Genomic DNA, 14,524 nt, shown 5'->3' on the forward strand with positions numbered 1-14,524 from the left:
ATACTGATGAAGATCTAAGAGGTCGGTGCCTCTTACGGGGATGCCCTCTAAGGTAAATAATTACCCCGTATAAAATGGCCCATGGCTTGGGGACACTTTGGATTTGGGGGGCAGCCTATATTGCACTTGATACTATGTCTTGAGTGCTGGGCTTGAGTGAGGCCCACAGTATGAGGGGCTCTCCAGAAATCCTAGGTTTCAGTGCAGCCTACCCTGCTACTGAGGCCACATAACTTATCAGATCCATCAGTGCTAGACGTATCCAGAGCAGAATAAGATGCTGTCAGGGATCCTAGACAAGCCCCGGTAGGAGATCGGCAGTACAGAATATCGAGGATTCTAGACCGAGGTCATGGCCATTCCATCTCAGGGACAATTTACTGTGAAAACACTCCTATTTAAAAACCAGTTCCTGGGAGAAGCCCAGCGTATTCACGACAGTGGCTGAGTCCGTGTGTTGGCAGGTGGGAGCCCCAGGCAGCTGTGGAGTATTCAGGGCCACTCAGGATCAGTTTTCAAAACAGCCTTTCCCTGGACATCTCATCATCTCACCTCATGGCTCCAGATCTTGAGCGATTACTACAATGGAAGAAACCAATAATTTCAAGACACCAAGCAGATGATCTGAAAAAAGGAAATCTGCATTATGTTTAACTCCATGTATAAATATTCCTGCCTCTCCATTTATGCAAAAGCTTGGCTTTGGTACTGGAGTAAATGTCTACCTTATGAAAAGATCTCTAAGAGGTTTGTCTCATTCTCCTTGGGCTGTGAAAAAGATTAACCCTAGATGTAATGATGTTTATCAGAGTATGTATCTAAAGAGACTAACTGATGAAGCTAAGCATTTGAAAAGCCTCAATCATCCAAATTATAGCTTTCACTGAAGCTGGTGATGGTTGTCTGTGTCTTGCTATGGAATATGGAGGTGAAAAGTCTCTGAATGACTTAATAGAAATTGAAATTGAACAGTCATGTCTGACTCTTTGCAACCCCATGGACGGCAGCCCACCAAGGCTCTGCCGTCCATGGGATTTTCCCGGCAAGAATACTGGAGTGGGCCACCATCTCCTTCTCCAAACTTAATAGAAGAATGAAATAAAGACAGCCAAGATCCTTTTCCAGCAGCCACAATTTTAAAAGTTGCTTTGAACATGGCAAGAGGGTTAAAGCATCTACACCAAGATAAGAAACTGCTCCGTGGAGATATAAAGTCTTCAAATGTTGTTATTAAAGGTGACTTTGAAACAATTAAAACCTGTGATGTAGGAGTCTCCCTACCATTGGATGAAAATTTGACTGTGACTTCCCCTGAGACCTGTTCCATTGGCGCTGAGCCTTGGAGACCTAAGGAAGCTCGGGATGAGGATGGTATTATTACCAACAAGGCAGACACATTTGCCTTTGGCCTTACTCGGTGGGAAATGATGACTTTATCTATTCCACACATCAATCTTCCAGAAGATGATGACGATGATAAAACTTCTTATGAAAGTGACTTTGATGATGACGCATACTATGCAGCTTTGGGAACAAGGCCGCCTATTGATATGGAAGAACTGGATGAAACGTACCAGAGAGTAATTGAGCTCTTCTCCGCGTGCACTGATGAAGATCCTAAAGGTCGTCCTTCGGCCGCCCACACTGTGGAGGCTTCAGAAATGATGTCTTGTGGTCACCTCAAATGCATGACTACTGGAGCCTCAAGTATGGCTCCGGCGGTTCTGTTTATCATGATACATTTATGTAGCTATTATGATGATCCATAATTATTAGATGGAAGTGGCCTATTTTAGGACCATAGATAGTACCTTAGTAACATTTGAACAACTGTTTCTATTATAAAGGTATTTCATGTATGCTTATGTTAATAAGCATTTGAGATTGTAGAGAGTTTCCTATAAAGTTTAAGAAACTACTGAAAAATTTGAACTTTATATAGATTTTAAAGGAGTGCTGTAAAACAGATGTCTAACATTAATTTGGATTGAGTGACTATTTGATTGATGATCTTTCTCAGATTTTCTGTTTTAATGGATCTACTGAAATTAACACTTTGTGTATTACAAAATAAGTCTACATTTGCTTACCTTTAAAAAAAAACCTTTTGCTGGCCTTTCTTGGCTGATGTGCATATTAAATATGGTTGCTGAGACCAGAGACCTGGGATGAGGCTCAAAAAAGTAGCTCCCTGGGTATATCCAAACAGCTTTGGCTAAGGCTCGTCTTGTTCCAGAGCTTTGGTCTTTGCTTTAATTTACTGAATGTATTTTCTGTACTGGTATCTTTAATACCTTTATTTACTGATGTGTATCTTAAGCACATCACAGTATTGGTATAAAAATAAAACCCTAAAAGGACAATATAGAATGAAGGACTTGTCAGTTACCCAAAGGTGTGTTATCCTGTTTTGTACTCCTCTGAATTGAGTGTTGTCATTAAACTTACTGAGTGAAAGTTAAAAAAAACAAAAAACAAAACAGCTCCTGGACTTCCCTGGCAGTTCAGTGGTTAAAACTCCATGCTCCCAAGGCGGGGGGTGGTGTGGGAAGGTGGGGGGTGGGGGGTGAGGGAGTGGGTGTGGGTGTGTGTGCACAGGTCAGTTCCTGGTCGGGGAACTCAGATTCTGCATACTGTGTGGTGCAGCAACAACAAAATAATAATTAATTAATTAAAAAAATAAGACATTTTTAAAAATAATAATAGAGATAGATTTTGAATTTTAAAAAAATTAAAAGAAACTAGGAAGAACTTGAAAAAAAATTTTAAATAAAAACCAGCTCCTGAAGTGATGATAGATAATAGAAATCAAGCTGAAAATGGAACATCAAGTGATGATATGACCGGAACTGCTCATCACGAGCAGGACATCATCACATCCACCAAGTCAGTCAGGCATCTGATAGAAACAGTACATTTAGGATCAGTCCCGAGCAAGTCCAGAGGACACAAGGGGTGCCAGGGCTGCACATCACCTCCTGCGTTGCCCTGACACTTCTCTCAGCTTTATAACTATGCGGGCGGCGGGGGAGGGCTGCTACAACTCACTGGAGAAGGCGGGGAAACACAACTTGTTCCTGCTTCGTGGGTGGATCGGTTCCCACCGTAGTGCTGGCTGGCAGTGGACCGCTGTCAACCCTGCGGCTCTGTCAGGGGCGGCCCTAGGGACAATGCTGAGGGGAGACCCTTCCAGAAGGTCCTGTGCTGTGAGAACATATGCTCACAATGTCTGTGCACACATGCACGCACGCACACACGCACACGCACACACCTATAAGGAAAATATCACTGTAGCCACACAGGAGAAGTTGGCTCTCTGGATCACAAAAGACAGTATCAAGACACCGCCAGTAGGTGAGAGATTAGTTACAAGCCAAAGATTAGAGAGGAAACAGCCTTTGTTTCCTCTCTAATAGCCTGATGAACTCAAATATACTCAATGTCTGGAGAGTCACAGGACAGAGTGAGTTCCTTTTCTCATCTACAGAGTCAAGGGGTTGGCATGGAAGAGCCCCACATATGTGCCTTGTGCAACTTCAAGGCTCTGGGAAACAGTTTGAAAACCTGAGCCAATCCACCTCTTACTTCCAAAAATGTCTCCAGTCCACCCATCTCTGGCAGGGAAGAACCGTCCGTGTTACCAACACCCCCCAGAGAAGGGGACTGGGGCAGCTTCCCAGTTACCGTGAGGCTCTACCATTTTGACACAAGTGGATATTGCTTTAAATCTCTCCTACTGCCGGCGAATCCTCATTCTTCTTCTCCTAGTCTCAAGGGAAGCAGGAAGAAGTTGCCTTCATTTCATCATGTCCTTTTACATCCCTCAGGGTATTAGAGTTAACAGTTTTTATATTCGATCGGGTTGTGATTAATGGGAATTAAAAGAGGCTGAGAATATACATATCAAGCAATTCTTATTTGCGGTGAGTTGTTCATTAAATTTCTGTTTGCCTCCCCGAGTAGATACTTAGAACTGAGCAATGATAATTTTTTCTTATTATTAAAGGTTAAATTATGTCCCCCTCCAAAAAATCTGTGTTGGAGTCTGAACCCCTAGTACGTGGGAATGTGACTTTATTTGGACACAGGTAGTTAATGAGGATGGAGTCACATAGCAGTGTAGTGGGAGGACCACATCGTACTCCAGGATGACGGGTGCCGTCCTATCCCACGTGGAGACAGAGACACACCGGGAGGAGCCGTCCGACGATGGAGGCAGAGACAGAAGTCATTCAGCTACAAGTCCAGGAATGCCAAGGAGCGTGACAGCCACCGGAAGCTAGAGGAGGCACCTGCTCGTACCTTGATTTTGAATTTCTAGGCTCCAGAACTGTGACATAATACATTCCTTTTTTAAAGCCATCTGGAGCGCAGTCCTTTGTAATGGCAGTCTTAGGAAACTAATGCGCTTGTATTAATGGTTTCTCTTTGATCAAGTCTCTAGCATGTATTGATCAGAATAAAAGTGTGTCTCCACAATTGACCCATTTCTTCTGTTTTTTGAGAAACTTTGAAAACTTCTGAAATAAGAGGCTATTTTCAGGAATAGTAACCTAAGTTTCAGTTTTGGCTATATTTAATTCTGATTTATAAATCAGCACTTCTCCCAGAAAGATCTGTCCTAAATCCATCTGAAATTCAAAGAGGCACTGATTTCAAACAACTCACTACCTCCGCAGTCCTTAATAGATACACAATTCTCTCTAAGAATAGCAGAGCATTATTCTAAAATTAAAATCACCACTAAAGCTGGGTGACAGAATGCCTTTATGTGGGCCTCCACAGGCCTGGCTATGCCAGATTTAATTAAGGAGTTTTATTTGCATCAATAAATTATTATCCAAGATAAAATAAAAGTTATTCGATTTGTTCACACTCAATTTCGTTTAGGTGTACAATTAGTGGTTTAAGTCTATTACAAAATAATTCAGCCAAGAAATCAATTTTAGCACCTACCAAAAGCCCAACCAAGCTATAATTACAATCTTCTAAATGCTAATTGTGTACAGTTTGGGATAGGAAGTACACATATATATCATCTTACTGTTTACCACCAAAAATTATACTTGTGTAAAACATAGGAAAATTATCTTTGTTATTTATGACCCTCCATAGGCTAGGGTGTTCGTCTTATAGCCCTTTCTGGATCAGTCCAGGTTAATAAACTACTGTTTTCTGTGGTTGTCTGTGTACCTTTTATTCTTCTTCAGCCGTTGGAAGTTAAGGAGGGTTGAGGCACAAAAACCCATAATGGGAGGCAGGGGGACCAGAGACCACAGTGGGAGCTGGGACCTCAGGGCTGAGTCTGGGTTTCTGGGGTCTTCTGCTACCTGGATGCTACCTGGGTGCTATCGGATGCTCACATCTGATAAGAAGACAGGCCACCAGCTGGGGGGTGAGTGACTAATGGAGGGACTGATGAGAACGAAGCTTGTTGCCAAATAGGAAACTAAATACTGTTCCAGGGAGGCTGTAAGGTGACCACTCCTGACGAAGAACCCGGATAACGTGCGACAACATTCAACAGGGCCCCGCAGCTCCTCCAGTACCACATTCTGACACCATGAATGTTTTGCATTTCACAGGGAATGGTGAAAGTCACAGCAAACACACGCTCATTTGTCTATTTATTATTAAGAGTTATTTTGTTTAGTGTTCATGTCCCACACAGTGTCTTCTTGCCTAGGACTGTGGAGGGAAGCCTCTTAATGTCTTAGCACAGAAAGAACTGCGGTCAGGACTTCCCCGGGAGTAGAGTGGTTAGGAATCTGTCTGCCAGTCCAGGGAATGATTGAACCCTGGATGGGTTCGATCCCTCGTCCAGGGAAGATCCCACATGCTGCAGAGCAACTAAGCCCGTGCAACACAGCTACTGTGGCCCACGTGCCTAGAGTCCATTCTCTGCAACAGCAGAAGCTGTGCAATGAGACGCCCTCGCACGACAATGAAGACCCATCGCAATTAAAAATAAACAAAAATTTTAAAAAGAACTGTTCTCCTGAGCACAGGGCTGGGGGTGTCCCTGTTCACACAGCCCAGCCTCCCTCTGGAGAAATGGATGTATGGTCTTCTGGGCCACCTTCGCTCCTAAGAACACCTACGAGTCTCTCCAAGTTTCCCCGGGTGTTGAAAGACAAGCAAGGGTTGATTCAGAGAATGACAGTGGGGAAGGTGGAACAGGTGGAGGTGACAAGGCTGGAGGATGTCATCATCCCCTGACACTGACCATGATCGGCTCGTGGAGAATGCCATGTGATGCTGGCACTAAGGCCGAGGGGAGACGGTGACAAATGCGGTGTGGCCAAAGGAAGAGTGGTGGGCAGTTAGGAAAGAGTCCTCGTGAGCAGGTGATGAAGGACCTGGGAGTGGTGAGTGTGGATTGGAGAAATCTCCAGGAGGCATCACACCTGGACCCTCCTAGGCTGAGGACCCGTGAAGAAAGGCAAACATCCAGTGGAAGCGCGGGGCAGGGTGAGATCACTGGAAAAGAGTGCCAGGCAGGAAATTTCACCTTGGTTTAAGAAAAATCATCCTAACAATTACAGCGGACAGTGATGATCTACGGAATTTTTCATCCTTGGCTGGAATTATATAAGCAACGATTGGATAGCTGTCCAAAGGAGCGTCATTTGGCTCAAACAAATGGCCTCGGGTGTCTTCTGGAATCTAAGTGCCTACGCCTCCAGGAATAAGGTCTTGGCTCCCCAGTTTCATTATTCCTTGGTGTCTGCTAGAGATCTCTCCACAGTACAGTAATCCGTTTTATCTCCTATGATCCCAGGGCCACTTAGAATATCATTTCTTTGGCTAACTCCTTGGCTCTGAAAAGCAATGCCAAAACCCAAAGGAATCATGATGTGCTGTTGGTAAATCTCTATAAATTGCTGATCTATTTCTTATCTTAGTATCTCAGAGTTTGTAGACATTCAATAGAGTTTTGATGGGTGAATGGATGAATGAATGCATGAGTGCGAGCATTACTTATCTAATTTTGAAAACAGTATTCCAGGCTTCCAAGGACAGAAAAGGGGAAGAATCCAGATAATCTTTTGAATCTTTTAAAGCAGATGTAAGTTAGAAATTAATTAATAACAATTGCTCATGATTTTTAAGAAAGACTCATAGCATTTTATTTTTCACTGTTAACATAGAAAATTTCTTCAAAATGATTTTTTAGTCTATAAAAATACATGCATACATCACACTAAGTGGTGAAATATAAAAAGCATTTCCTTTACTTTTTAAAATTTTTGGGGGGTAGGGCCACATCACTTCTCACGTGAGCTCTTAGTTCCCAAACCTGTGCCCGCTGCAATAGAAAAGCAGAGTCTCAACTACTGAACTCCCGGGTGTTGTTCAATTGCTAGGTTGTGTCCAACTCTTTGTAGCTCCACTGACTGCAGCCCACCAGGCCTCCCTGTCCATCACCAGCTCCTGGAGCTTACTCAAACTCATGTCCATTGAGTCGTTGGTGCCATCCAACCATCTCATCCTCTGTCAACCCCTTCTCCTCTTGCCCTCAATCTTTTCCAGCATCAGTAATTTAAAAATTAATTTATTGGCCATAAATAAATCAAACAATAAAAATAGAATAAAAAAACAAATACAGGTTTATAACCACCAAAATGATCTCTTCTTAATTTGACCTTGCTAAATCTTTTTTGACTGTCTCTGCTCTCACGACTAAAGAGCATGTAAACTGAAGCCTTGCGCTCACAGACCCTCGTGAGCTCACAGGCTGCCTGGTCAGCGGCCTCCTGGTCAATTCTGTCTGCTCTCAGGGGCAGGTTAACTTTTGGGAGCTGCACTTCCTCTCCTGTCTTTGCACAGAGCTTCCTCCTGGAGAAGCAAAGCAAACCTGCTCTTCTCGGCCATAATCTTCTCTATAATTGCTCTCGTTAAAGACTCAACCTGGGCGAAGCACAGTGGATTCCCTTTAATAAAGAATTAAATCAAATTGAAGTTTTTTATCATGCTTCCCTGATAGCTCAGTTGGTAAAGAATCCATCTGCAATGCAGGAGACCCCAGTTCGATCCCTGGGTTGGGACGATCCCCTGGAGAAGGGATAGACTACCCACTGCAGTGTTCTTGGGCTTCCTTGTGGCTCAGCTGGTAAAGAATCTGCCTACAAGGTGGGAGACCTGGGTTCGATCCCTGGGTTGGAAAGATCCCCTGGAGAAGGGAACATCTACCCACTCCAGTATTCTGGCCTGGAGAATTCCATGGACTGTATAGTCCACGGGGTCAGAAAGAGTTGGACATGACTGAGTGACTTTCACTTCACATATTAAATAATTATGAGCAAAAATATATGTGGGGTCAGAAAAGGCATAAATATTAAAATAGGCATATATATATATATATATACAAATTTATTCAAAACGGACTACTACTCAGCCATAAAAAAGAATTTTAAAAAAGAATGTCATTTGCAGCAACATGTATGGACCCAACAGTTATCATACGAAGTGAAGTCAGAGAGAGAAACACAGATATTGCATGATATCACTTACACGAGGAATCTAAAAAATTATACAAAAGAACTCATTTACAAAACAGAAATAAACTCACAGACGTAGTAAACACACTTATGGTCATCAAAGGGGAAGGATGGGGGAGACACAAATTAGGAGTTTGTTGTTAACATACACACTCTACAATCTCTTTCGTAATAGATACGGCCAACAAGAACCTACCATACAGCACAGGGAGCTCTACTCGGCCTTTTGTAATAAACTGTAATGGAGAAGAATATGAAAAAGAAAGGATTACATCTAGATACAGATATATACGTATAACCGAAGCCTGGCGTGCGGCAGTCCACGGGGTCGCAAAGAGTCGGACACGACTCAGCGACCGAACAACAATAACTGAATCACTTAGCTGTACACCTGAAATAAAGAAACATTGTAAATCAACTATATTGTGATAAAAAATGAAAACTCAAAATAAAGACAAGTCTGACCTATTAAAAAGAAGAAAATAGTCACATCGATTGAGCAGTCCGACTGACAGGTTCGGTCGTCCAAGAGCTCCCTGGGGATGTCTGGCACCTTCAACACAGGTGTCAACACAAGAAAAGTAAAATGCGACTCGAAACCAGTGTAACCAAGGTGAGAGATGCAACTGAACGGAGGGAACATCAGGCTTCGCTGGTGGCTCAGATGGTAAAGACTCTGCCTGCAACACAGGAGACCTGGGTGCGATCCCTGCATCAGAAAGATCCCCCGGAGAAGGGAATGGGTGCCCACGCCAGTATTCTTGACTGGGAAATCCCATGAACAGAGGAGCCTGGCAGGCTGCAGTCCCTGAGGTCAAAAAGGTTTGAACACGACTGAGCGACTATCTACTGTAATTTCATGATTAATATTCCCACACGTTTAAACAAGGTATGTATGACATGAAATATGACTTCAGTTTCTTCTCTGCCATTCTGCAAGGCTGAACTAAGTCAAGACAGGGTTTTGACTTTATAGCATAACCTGTACAATGGAAAGAAAAGGGAAGTTTATTTAGCACCAATCCAAAGCCAAAAATTGTGCTTCTAATTTCACATCACCCTCCCAACAACCAAGTAAGTATTATTCTCCCATTTTATCTATTGTTCTGTTTATCTGTTGCTGAATAAACTACTCTAAAACTTAGTAGCTTAAACCGACAGCTTATTATTCTTACACCTCGCCCTTCTGTACGTCATAAACTTGGGTCACAAAAGGCAAAGACCGACAGTCTGTGCTCCGGGACCTCAGTGGGAACGACTCAAAGGCAGGGGGCTGTTTGGGCCTCTCTCTCTGTCCCCCCATCCAGCCCCTTTACAGGGTGGGGAGGCTTCCTCCCAACATGACGACCTCAGGCCAGGCGAGTCCCTATGAAGGGCTTGGGGCGCCAAGAGATGAGGCAGCTGCTCCCGCACCTCTTAGGGCCAGGCTCGGGCCAGCAGAGGACCACCACCCCTGGCCAGGTCGCCCTAGGGCCAGCCCATGTTGAGACAAAGGAAGAGAGAGGTGCCTTGCAAGGACCCACGGGCCTGTGGTCCATCCCCAGATGAAGAGGCGCTCGGCAGTGGGAGGCAGCAGAGCCAGGACTCAAACTGGACTTGACCAGTTATCATCCCCCAAGGACCACTCATGACCCCATCTGTGCTCATGGGTTCACGGGTGTCCTTCAAGGTGACCTCTACTGCCATGTCTTTTCAGTCTCAGCGACTCGTCCAGGCTCCAGACCTCTGTCTCCAAACACGAACCGCACGTATCCATTCAAACACCGCAGCAAAACTCAGACTCAAGTTTTTGTTGTTCACTGGCTCAGTCACATCTGACTCTTTGCGACCGCATGGAAAGCAGCACGCCAGGCTTCCCTGTCCTTCACTATGTCCTGGCGTTTGCTCAAACTCGGGTCCTTTGAGTCAGTGATGCCATCCCACCATCTCATCCTCTGTCGACCCCTTCTCCTCCTGCCTTCAATCTTTCCCAGAATCAGGGTCTTTTCTAATGAGTCAGCTCTTCGCATCAGGTGGCCAAAGTATTGGAGTTTCAGCTTCAACATTAGTCCTTCCAGTGAATATTCAGAGGTGATCTCCTTTAGGAGGGACTGGTCGGATCTCCTTGCAGTCCAAGGGACTCTCAGGAGCCTTCTCCAACACCACAGTTCAAAAGCATCAATTCTCCAGTGCTCAGCCTTCTTTATGGTCCAACTCTCCCATCCGTACATGACTACTAAAAAACCATATCTTTGACTAGATGGACCTTTGTCAGCAAAATGAGGTTTCAGACTCAGCAGCAGACATGAATTCTGGCCCCGTCACGGGTCCCCTCCATCCCAAAGCAGCAGCCCCTGGTGTCCCCCAGGTCTGGCTGGCTCAGCACCTCGTGGGGACTCTGTCCCTGCTGTCAATCTTCCCTGGGTCTGCTGTCAGTCACCCTTCAAGGCTGGGGGAGGACCTTGCCCACTGGCCTCTCCAGTCTCCCTCCCCACCCTGGGCTCACCCCGCCCCCGCCACCCGGCCCTGCTGCTCCTCCAAGAGCACCTGCCCTGAGCCCCGCCTTCGGGTCTCTGCCCAGACAGCATCTCCGCAGAGCGCCTGCCCCCCGAGAAGAGCACCTCCGCCCCACCCCAGCTTGCGTCACCCACTCCATCCTTCACTTCCTGACGTGCCAATATCTGTTTATTTGCTTCTTTACTTGCTGCCCCTGGCTTTGGCTGGAACAGCGCTGTTCAGTAGAACTACAACGTGAGCCTCATACGTAATCTTCCAGTTAATAGTCGCCACACGTCAAAGGACAGAAGGAAGCAGGTGAGATCAACTTCAGTGATATATTTTATCGAGCCCAAGACACCCAGAATGTTATCGTTTCAACACGTAACCAATAGGGAAAAGTATTCATGAAGTCCTTTCCATTTTCGGTCTCTGGTGCATTGACAGCACTTCTCGCGGCGATGACCAACGTGTTAAGGGCTCCACAGCCACGTGAGGGCGGTTGGAGGATATAAATACCACGGAGGCAATGCCTTCTTCTCCCGCTCACCTCCCAAGTGTCAGCCTGGAACAGGGTCTAGCACTTTGCATGCATTTGTTGATGGCCTGCGCGGATGTGGGTGTGGGTGCGATAGACGACACACGTCACTTGCTTTTGATCTTCCTCCTCTCTCACCTGCCTGGTTCCTCCTTACCTTGAATATGGCACCTGTCAGCCCCCGCAGGTGTGGCCAGCAGCTACTCTTTCCCAGCCTTGGATGCTCTAGCCTGATAAGCAGTTCCAGAGGCCGAGAGAAAGAGGCTCTGAAAGTCACAGAGCTGACAGCCAACCTCCTGGGAAACTGCAGGCAAGTTTTAAGACACCTGTGATCATTTTCCTCTCTGTAAAATGGGGTTTATCCATAACTCTAGCCCCAGCCACTGTAAGAATAAAAATAAAGCAACATGACTAAAACAATTTTTTAAAAAATGGGCAAAGGGCTAGAATAAACATTTCTCCAAAGAAGATATGAAAATAACCAGCAAGTACAAGAGAAGATGCTCGACGTCACTCATCATCAGGAAAATGCAAATCAAGATCACCATGAGTTACCACTCACATCCACCAGGATGGCTATTATCAGAAAAGACAGAAAGTAGCAGGCGTTGGTGAGGATGTTCAGAGGGTAAACCCTTGGGCAGTGGTGGCAGGAATGCAAAATGGCGCAGGCTATGGGAAATGGTCCAGCAGTCCTTCAAAAAATTAAAACAGAGTCACCATAGGATTCAACAATTTCCCTTCTGGGTATAGACACAAAGGAAGTAAAAGTAGGGATCTGACCTGTTGTACACCCGTATTTAAAGCAGCATTATTCACAATAGCCAAAAGGTGGAAAGAACCCACTGATGATGGATAAACAAAACGTGGTCTATGCGTACATTGTTCAGTTTTGAAAATTCTGGAACATGCTACAAAGTGGATGAAACCAAAGACATGCTTAGTGCAGTAAGCCAATCAGTAAAAGGCCAGTATTACGTGAGTTGCCTAGACAGTCAAGCTCATAGAGGCAGAAAGAACAGTGGTTGCCGGGGCTGGGATCAGGCGAACAGGAGCGAAGTGCTGAACGCGGACCGGGTTTCAGTTTGAGAGGAGGACAAATGTTTGTGGATGGATGGTGGCGATGGTTGCAGAACAATAAGGATGTGCTCAAAGGGGCAGATGTGTACGCTTTAAAAGGGTTAAGATGGAAAATATTATGTCTACTTTATCACAACAACAAAAAGTAAAGCAGTGTCAGTGAAAGTGCTCTGTTGGGTGTAACACACAAACGTCAGGCGGCAGTATCCCTAACGGTCCATCACCCCGCTGCTCACCCACACTCCCGGGCATCTCTGAGATCCCAGTAACCGTCGCTAAAGCGATGCGGTGAGCCCCCGCCCCGCACGGAAGCACTGCCTCCTCTGCAGACGCCCCTCTGCAGACGCGTGGAGCGGGCCCTCTTCCTTGAATACGTCTTTTAACCTATGCCAGTCTGAGCAGTGTTCACGTGACAGAACGTGGAGCGGGATGCAGAACGCACAGTAGAGACGCGTGTGCGTGCTGTGGCTTCACGGGTTTGTGTTTAGAACACAACGATGTTATTTTTAAAGCCGGCAAGCGCTGGTTCCACCTGCTGGTTTCTTTGGGCGACCCGGTCTGTGTGCGCCTTCTCTACCTGCTTTGGAGTCAGCCTCCGCAAGCTGTTAGTCCCCCGACCGGCTGCACACGGCGGATGCGGATGCGGTGAGAACAGAACCCACGGCACGTAGCCCGAGGGGCCCGAAATCCGCGCCCCCCTCCTCCCCGCCGTGGACGCAGGAGCTGAGCGAAGCAATAAGGCCTAATAACCTCCCCCGGCCTCCTAATTGCTTTCTTCTCCTGACAAAGAACCGCACCAGCAGCTCGGGCAGCCCTCAGGGAAATCTGGGCTTGTTATGAGGCTGGTGGGCAATCCTTTCGTCACGGTGAAACGCTGGCAGTTTGTGTCAACAAATCCAATTTCAGTCAATCAATAGACAACCCGCCTCCCGGCTCCGTCCTCCCTGCTGGCGGGGCTGACTTAGGCTCTCCCCTCTCCTTCCACCCCTGCCCCGGGGGCCCCGCAGGCAGCCCGCCGCGGGCACGGATGGTCCAATCCGTCAGGGGCGCAGCCGAGTGCCAGCGTCACGCAGGCGGACCCGGTACCAGCTCGGGCTCTGCCACTGCTGGCCGCCCGGCCTCGGACGAGTCTTCACCTCTCTGAAAGCTTGTTTCTAAAGTGAGATGGTGACAGGGCGGGACAGTGGGGAGAGGAAGTGTTACGGTGCGCGCGAGCCGTCTCCGGCCTGCAGTAAGTAAAAAGCCAGAGAGGCCTTGACGATCTGCCAGGCCTTTAGCCAAACAGGGCAATAAACGGGAGCTACTGAGGGCGTCACAGCTGTCGCCAGCAGCCTCACCACCGTCGCTGTCACTGTGAGGACTGGACGGAGAACGCTCAGGAGCCAGCCCGTGTGGCTCTCCTCCAGCTGCCCGTCAGCGAAGGTTCACTCTGCAAAGATGTTCAGGGCGCCGTCAGTGTTTGCAAGAAGAAAGAGCCAGCTGCCGTGTCCTCATCAGGGGCCTGGCGTCTGCAGCTACAGGGGCCGTAAGGCGGCTGTCCCATCACACGGCAGAACAGCAGGCAGGAACCTGGTCGGGAGAGCAGGCCCAGCGGGGCCCAGTGGGGGCGCCCCGAGATCTCTGTGTCTTCCCTGGGGAGCTCCCCTGTAGGGGAGGCCCCAGATTTTTTTAGGTCTCTGGGGACTAGAGGTCCTTGCTGGGCAACAAAGAGTTAATTCCACTCTGTTTCATTTCGTACCAGACGGGGTGGCTGTCACACCTCCTGGACTGGGGGTGACACGCCATTGCCTGAGTCCATGAATTCCCGAGATGAGAAGCCTTCAGAACGGGGTGCAGGGATGGGAACCACCTAATTGAGCAGCTTGGGGCTTCCCAGAAGGTCCAGGAGCCTGTCATCTCCAACTAACTGGGGAGATGGACGTCCCTCCAG

At 46.9% G+C, this 14,524-nt stretch overlaps 1 pseudogene; it reads left to right on the forward strand.

The window, feature by feature from the left end:
* Positions 1–584: 584 nt before the first annotated feature.
* On the forward strand, positions 585–14,123 carry LOC133059331 (lymphokine-activated killer T-cell-originated protein kinase-like; annotated as a pseudogene).
* The last annotated feature ends 401 nt before the right edge of the window (positions 14,124–14,524 follow it).

This window comes from Dama dama, chromosome 7, assembly GCF_033118175.1.
Source record: "Dama dama isolate Ldn47 chromosome 7, ASM3311817v1, whole genome shotgun sequence".
Lineage (NCBI taxonomy): Eukaryota > Metazoa > Chordata > Mammalia > Artiodactyla > Cervidae > Dama > Dama dama.